The sequence below is a fragment of the Camellia sinensis genome, chromosome 14 (genome assembly GCF_055761805.1).
Source record: "Camellia sinensis isolate YWXY chromosome 14, ASM5576180v1, whole genome shotgun sequence".
Lineage (NCBI taxonomy): Eukaryota > Viridiplantae > Streptophyta > Magnoliopsida > Ericales > Theaceae > Camellia > Camellia sinensis.
In genome coordinates this window covers 38720299-38728182 of record NC_138974.1, presented here as the reverse complement: position 1 = coordinate 38728182, position 7884 = coordinate 38720299, and the positions used below count along the sequence as shown (strand labels likewise).

General features: G+C 35.1%; 2 long non-coding RNA genes across 3 annotated transcripts; both read right to left on the bottom strand.

Moving 5' to 3' along the window:
* Positions 1-1648: 1648 nt before the first annotated feature.
* On the bottom strand, positions 1649-2311 carry LOC114271247 (uncharacterized). The gene is made up of 3 exons (XR_014350880.1): positions 2216-2311; positions 2062-2114; positions 1649-1958 (listed from the first exon to the last, which is right to left on the bottom strand). It is a non-coding gene; the product is annotated as an uncharacterized LOC114271247 (long non-coding RNA).
* Positions 2312-2813: 502 nt separating this feature from the next.
* LOC145807414 (uncharacterized) lies at positions 2814-6731 on the bottom strand. Of its 2 annotated transcripts, none has more exons than XR_014350469.1 (3): positions 6472-6731; positions 4470-4609; positions 2814-3451 (listed from the first exon to the last, which is right to left on the bottom strand). It is a non-coding gene; the product is annotated as an uncharacterized LOC145807414 (long non-coding RNA). The 2 variants fall into 2 exon arrangements; XR_014350468.1 differs by having other exon boundaries at positions 6530-6729.
* Positions 6732-7884: the final 1153 nt, after the last annotated feature.

Sequence of the window (7884 nt, the reverse complement as noted above, 5' to 3'; positions counted from 1 at the left end):
GATTGCGGCAAATCTTCAATGTGTGCCATTGAATGAGAAAAGGAGAAGCTTAGTCAAGAGGTTTTTGTTCTTGTCTGTTCTTCCCACAGACGGCGCCAATTGTACGGGGAGGAAATAATTCTCCTCGTATAATCCTGTTGACCAAGTCCACGCTCCTCCGTACGACGTCGCTTTGTCACCTGAAAACACAAACGTGAGCTAGCCGGCGGGTGTGTGCCGGAAACCTCTCCGATGCCTAAGTCAGAAAACTTGACAAATAGACAAAGCTCTAAGTTTACAGAAAGGTTGTGTTCAATTACCTCCTCCAAGGTGATGCTTGTGAGCTTTTATAAGTTTCATATGGCACAATCCTAGTAGGACTTGTATTTCTCCATACAGAGTCCTCCTAGGATTCAATCTCTTAAGGATAATGCTTATCCTTTTACACCCTCCCCCACTGCTCAAACCAAGTGGGATGGTTTTCTTTACGGCCGAACTTCCTTTTGACCGAAGTAAACTTGGCTATACCGAGTCACAGAAGGCCGCACTATCCTTAGCTCGGTCTTCTCCTCCAACTCTTTACTTCAGCTGCCCTGTTCGACCTTGATGCGCTTAGATCAAACTTCTAGGTAACAAGTTCGGACCGACCTAACCAATGTAAGTCATGACCGGACTAATTCCGACACCGGTCTTCTCAGAACATACTGCGACCGGACTAACTCTGAGACCGGCCTAACTGTGAATTGCCTCCAGACCGGAGTAATTTTATTCTTCCTTGGGCTGAAGTAACGATCTCTTTTTGAGCCGGAGTAATTTTGCCTTTCTGGGCCGGAGTATTCTGTACGGCCTTTTTACCTAGTCCACTGCGTTTTGGGCCTCAAAACCAAACTCGAAGTTCGGCCCAATTTTCCCAAAAATTACCCTCTCAGTGTCAATTTTGTTTATGAGTTTTTTAAGGTTTATATTCTAAAAATTATAAAATATTCATTCAATTGGAAAAAAAAAAGGAACCCAAAATAAAAATAAACCAATATATATGTATGTATATATAAAACACTACAAAAAAATTGACTTTTTACGACGGTAAAATACTGTCGCTAATACTCCTAATGCCGTCGCTAATACTTTTTGCGACGGCAAAATGGCTTTTTGCGACGGCAAGAGGAGGGTCGCGACTGCAGGGGTTGCAAAAGAGTTTTTGCAACGGTAAGTGCCGTCGCTAATGTTTTGCGACGGCATTTTTTGCCTTTTGCGACGGCACCGTGCAGTCGCTAATAACGTTTGAAATTTTTTGACTTTTTTGCGACGGCCCTATTTTACCGTCACTAAAAATGTTATTTGAGACGGCAAAAAATACTGTCGCCAATAGTCTTTTTTTAAAAAAAAACACTACTTTTTGCGACGGTGTGGTGCCGTCGCAGAAAATATAAAAAATATGAAATTTTCTATTTTTTGCGACAGTGTAATGCCGTCGCAAAAAATATTAAAAAATAATAAAATTTATATTTTAAATAATAAAATTTCTATTTTTTGCGACAGTAGAATGTCGTCGCAAAAAGTAAAATCTGTAACAAAATTAATAAAAATATTAAAATTTTCTATTTTTTCCGACGGTGATGCCGTCTCTCTCTAAGAGCTGATTATTTACATTCTATTCACAAAAACATCATAACAAAAAATAAAAATAAAAATTTAAATTGATCAAACCATCAAATTCAATATTTTACAAAGAACAATTAAACTGTGCATGTTCATAAAAGCATATTTAAATTATAAAATTCACCCAAATTCTAAAAAAAAATAAAATAATAAAATAAAATCTAAAATTCACCAATCAGCACATTGGATATTTAAATGCTCTTACAAAAATTAAAAAATTTCCAACAAGATCTCAATTTTGAGCCTATTTCAAAAATCAAGCTCCAAATTCCTTACTTCTAGAATCAGATCTTCCCCTCGGCAAAATTTATCCTTTTGACCTACAAATAAATAGATAACAGTTGCAAATTATAATCTTTTAGAGAAACCAACTATTTAAACACCAGTAATGAAGACAATGAAGACTGTGGAAAGAACACTTACGTTGTCATCAGGAACAACTGCATATCTCTCAATTGGAGAAACCAAAACTTTCTCTGCTCACAAAAAATAATAATAATAATAATAATAATAATAATAATAATAATGGAATTCAATGTAATCCAAAATAGTGTAATAAACTCTTATTGTAATATACCTGGGGAATTTTTTCATGTCTGGTGGGAGTGGGAAAGGCGTGGGTGTGCACGAGTACCATCCACCATGTATGGAAATGTTGTTTCCATGCTTTGAACCCAGTAAGATCTACGAAACTTTTACCCATATATGAAAATATTGTTTCCGCGCTTTGAAACCATATAAAAAACATAAATAAAAATAAAGGGATTTGCGTTATATTTCTTACTAGCAACTTATTGACCATAGATTGATGCTTGGTTAAACTTGATCTCAGATTAAGCTACTGTTATGGAGGTGTAATTCATTTATGAATTGAGTTAGATTCTGTTTAGGTATTTATCAACCTTATTAGTCTAGGGGTCAAACATCCACCTTGGAATGTTACGACATTGCTCAAAATTTAAATGTGTAGTATAGATTTAAACCTTAGTATTATATTATTAAATAGGCTACACCCAGGATTAATATAATTCAAATTTTGCATATTTTTCTACACATTTTTTGTAAGTTTGTAGTATTATTGTCTCGTGAATGCCAATAAGAAAGGTAATCTACCCGAATTGGATGTTTAGTTTGAGCACCTCATGCTCGCCATGTCAATATTTTTTAAAAGGCAATAGTTCAAATTTTATCTACCTATTTCCAAACCCAATTTTAGATCCAACAAAAAATTTTCAACCCAATATTTGATGGGTTAATAAGTCAACAAAACCTAAAACTTTGATTTACAAAAAAATATAACGTAGGTGGCATAATGTGTTGGGCTGAACTGTTATACCCGGAATGTGGACTAGAGAGAAATAAATTATATGGTGCAAGTCTTTGACAATTTGAAGTTAAAAAAATAGTAGTAACAAATCAATGAATTAATAGAGAGACTCACAGAATCTGGTGAGAATTCCAGAGGATAGAATAGGAGTGAAAGTCCTCAATGGAATCAAACCAAAGCTGGTGCCTCATCTCTCGGTTTCCAGTTCCATTCTTGGAAACGTTGGTCTGAATGAGGTACGGCTGCCCTGTTCTGTTCCCCAAAAACTCAATATCCAACTCATCTCTCGTCGGCCCCGCCCCGTTCTCGGAGCACATTTTTGCTGGGGCTTGAACTCATCCATTGTACCATAGTTGCTGGGGCTTGAACTCATGCATTTTTACCATAGTTGCAGGTTGATTGACAGACCTTCGAAATCAGCCTTGGTTTTAAACCCAGACGAGCTGCACATGTTAACGCATTCCCAGTGTTTCCACCTCCTTGAATCTGTGAAGCAAAAATGTCAGAATATAACTGCAGTCCCTTTTAAAGCTATAAATCAATCGTATCATTTTATCACAACCATAGTCTGTAAATAGTACTAGCACCAAGATTAGGTAGGTAGTTCATTAAGATAATTAATTCCCCTTCAAACCAGTAAATGATCAACTGTCTTCATAAATGAATAAGTCAACTGAATCAAAACTGACACTAACTTTCCATATAAAAGGAGAAAAATATTTAGGCTCTGTTTGTTGCATTACTCTCAAAGCATTAGCTATAAAAGTATCGTAGCTTACTTAATTCATTTTTTACACATAAACTGTGACTCTGAAGTCCTAAGGCTTTCCAGATCCATAGAAACAACTATGGTACAATGCATGAGTTCAAGCCCCAGCAATGTATTATATCTCAAAATAGTTCCAAAATAAAACTTTTAAGATCAGATCTGTTTAGTGCTATTCTTGTTGCTATGTTTAGTTGAATGTAGTTGTTGACTAGATGACATGTAAACTGTTACTCCTCCTTTGAGGACTCCTCTCATGTTTGTCATTGGTTCAGTAAGGTATATCATTTATCTCTAGGTATAAGGACATAGGGCTGTCTTCAGAATTCAAATTGTCATAGCACATCTACTTTTCAATTTAGCAATAACACATATAATAGTGTGTTATTTGCTCAGTTAGATTATTTATGTAAGGGGTATATGAAATTTTACTAGGTTATGTTTGGATGACAAGAATCGTGAATTCTATTACTACAAATCCCATTACTGGTAATAAAATTTGTGTCAGTTCAATTTAAGTGATTGATTTGGTTAGGAATTTACAAAAAATGACATATAATTTTATATATTTAGATATGAGTCAATTTACTAGTTTTATTCTTAAATATTAATGTGATTTTTTTTTTTGCAGATGTGAGCAAAGGATTCTCCCAACCGAGGATTCAACGCAACCAGCCATCTCGTTCATGTAAACATTTACCCGAAATCTAACCGATCAAATTTCATCGTGGAACATACCATTTTTCTTGAAAAATAAACACAAATTTTTTGTTGCTCAAATTGGGGATTACATTCTTGTCCTCAGATGTCACAATGTAATGAATGAGATTTAAAATAAAATTCTCATTCCGCCACTTCATTCCTGCCATCCAAACGACCTATAACCACATAACCCATTAAACACAGAACAGCAAATCTGGTGATTTGTGACAAGTACTAGATAAAAGTTAAATAGATGGAGAAGATAAATAAAGTAAGAATGACGTGAATCTAAGAATCAGAAGTTAAGATAAAGAAACCAATGAAAGCAGAATTAACATTTTCATAACCATATAACTTAACCAGGCAGAATACAATATGCACATAAAGGCCATACTACAACTAGTGTAAGACTTATACATTAAAAGGTCAATTTTCAGTTATTGTGCTTTCATAAACAATAAAATTGACCCGAAATTTGCAACATAAGATGTAAAATGCACAATACAAAGGATGTAGCATTCAATATCATCTAAGAACCTTATCTGCCCAATTTGAATTGTCCATTTGACTCTACCCAACAAGTTTGTTGTATTCTGAGTGTATAAAACCAAATTAAATTGGGTACTTAAAGTGCCTATAAATAACAATACCCGAAGATAAATTTTTTAAGGATTTCCTAGTTGAAGTGGGGATTGGAAAAATTGGACATCATAATGGTAGAGAGGTTTAGCCAAAAACTAGGTTGAACATTCTACATGGTCAAGGAACAGAGACTGTGCCCAAAAATGGAGAGAGACAGTCAGGCTGCCCATATTTAGAAGAAATAGGCCATTCAGACAAAATTTCCACATAGTTCAAAATCACAGCCCCAAAATAATACATCCTTGATGGCCCCTGCAAAAGATTTAGAACTCCATAGGCATGTGTCTATATGATGTGTTCTTTGCATGTGTCTGGCCCAGCAAAAGAATTGATCCCCTACATAAACATACCAGTCCTACATAGATAGAAGGTAAGTAAAAAACAAGACTAGTTGGCTTACAACAGTCTCCCCCATAATGTAATCTTGAGTGTGAATTTTTAAGTGGGCCAATAAAAACATTCACTCTAAATTTGGCTTTTAATTTTTTTATCTGGGCTACTATAAATTTTAGTGTTACAAATCATTTAGGTAAAAAATCAACTTGATTGAATATTGGTAGACAAATAGGTGACTTATAATTTAAAATCACATTTGCCTTTAATTTTTATTAAAGAAAAATAAAATTCGATCTTATGATTATTGATATACAATCCACTTGAATTCTCTATTCAACGAAACGATATGAACAATTCATGAGATCATAAAAATGTGTGTGGTGTGAACCTCAATGAAGTGGATGGCACCCCCTAATGTGCCTCAAAGGCATAACAAAACCCCAACTCCCAAAATATGACACATAATATGATTATTATAACATTATTGATTCAATATATCTCAATAAATTTACACATTATCAAAATTATAGAATAATAAATTTTAAATAGTATGTTATTAATCTTATTTGAGCAATTCAAAACTTATTACAAACCCTATTTTAAAGCACAAACTTTTTAGATGTAGTGCCCACAGTTTCAGACCAATCAGATTCTGTGCTTTGATTACACTCTCCCAAAGTGTGAACAAATTCATTTTCATGCATTTAAAGTACCAAACCATGTTCTTACTTCCCAACTACAAAGGACACCTAGGCAGGCAAAGAAACCCAACCCACCAACACAGGACTGCCCAAATACATGTTAATCATTCACATTGTTTAATAAAACACGAATGAAAATCGACATTGTTTATTTCAAAAAGATCTAAACACATCGTAATACATGCAATTCAACAATCTCAGCCGCCAAAATCGAGATCATATTGAAGAAAAAGAAGAAGAAGAAGAAGAGAAAGAAAAAAAAAAAAGCCCTAATTTATAGACATGAAATTGACAAATTCAGCAGATAGTACGCAGGGAAAAATCACAGAATGGCTAAATACAGGGATTAAACCACTAACCTGAATGGAAATACCAGAGATTTTCCCGAGAAAAAAAAGATTGAGAGAGAGAGTTTACCTGTGAGTAGATCGGCGGTGCGATGATCGGTGCGAATCGATGAGATGAACAACGAGAGAGTGACAGAGTGATCGGTGCAGAGATGAACGAGATCGGTGCAGAGATAAACGAGAGGGTGAGAGAGAGAGAGAGAGAGGCGACTGAGAGAGTGATGTGAGGGAGACGATTAGATTTAGGGTTTTTTTTTTGTTCTAAACAGATTGGGGATTTTGGGGGCGCGGTAATGGAAAAAATGGGAAAAAAAAAAAATTCATCATAAATAAATATTTTAATAATAAAAATAAATAAATAATAATTTTTATTTTCTTTCCGTTATTAAGGTTGATTTGTTTCATATATATTTTAATAAAAAATATTTTCACTAAAATAAAAGTTAATTTTCTGTAGTCAATGAAAAATATTTTTCTGCGGCCTATTTTTTTTATTACTAAAAATTATGCACTAATTTTTTGTGGTAGAGAAAAAGGAGCAGCAGCAGTAGTGAAGGTGGTGGATAAGAGATGATGGTGGTGGTGGTGGTGGTGATGGTGATGGCGAAAGAGATTAGTGGTGAAGTTGTGGTAGTGGTAGTGTAAATGGAGTGGCAGGGGTGAAAGAGAGGTAATGTTAGTAGTAATAGTAGTGGTGGTAGTGGAGTGGTGACGATAGTAGTAGTAATGGTAGTGGTAGAGGTGAAGTGGCTACAGTAGAAGTAATGGTGGTGGTGGAATGGTGTTTGCAGTAGTGGTGAATATGGTAAAGGAGATGGGTGGTGAGAGAGAGAAATGAGTGAGAGACAGATAGAGGAGAGAGAAAGACAGAGTGAAGAGCGAGAGAGAGATAAAGAGAGAAATAGATATAGAGAGAGACAAAGAGAGAAATAGATAGAGAGAGACATATAAAAAAATAAAGATAAACAAGAGATGAGAGAGACACATAGAAAGAGAGCGAAAAGAGAAGAACGATAGAGAGAATAGAAAAATAGAGAGATAGAGAGAAGAGAGATGAGCGAGAAAGACAGAGAGAGAAAAGAGATGAGAGAGATAGAGAGAAGAGAGATGAGCGAGGGAGACATAGAGAGAAGACAAATGAGAGAGATAGAGAGAAGAAAGATGAACGAAAGACACACAGACAAACAGACAAACAGATAGATAGACAAACAGACAGAGAAATAAGAGTGATGAGTGAAAGAGAGAAAGAGAAGAGTGGTGGTAGTTGAATGGCATTTGCAGTAGTGGTAAATGTGGAAGAGAAGATGGGTAGTGAGAGAGAAAGATGAGTGAGAGACGAATAGAGAAAAGAGATAGAGAGACAGAGTGATGAGCGAGAAAGAGACAAAGTGGTCGCTAAAAGTGCATTTTCTTGTAGTGGATCGA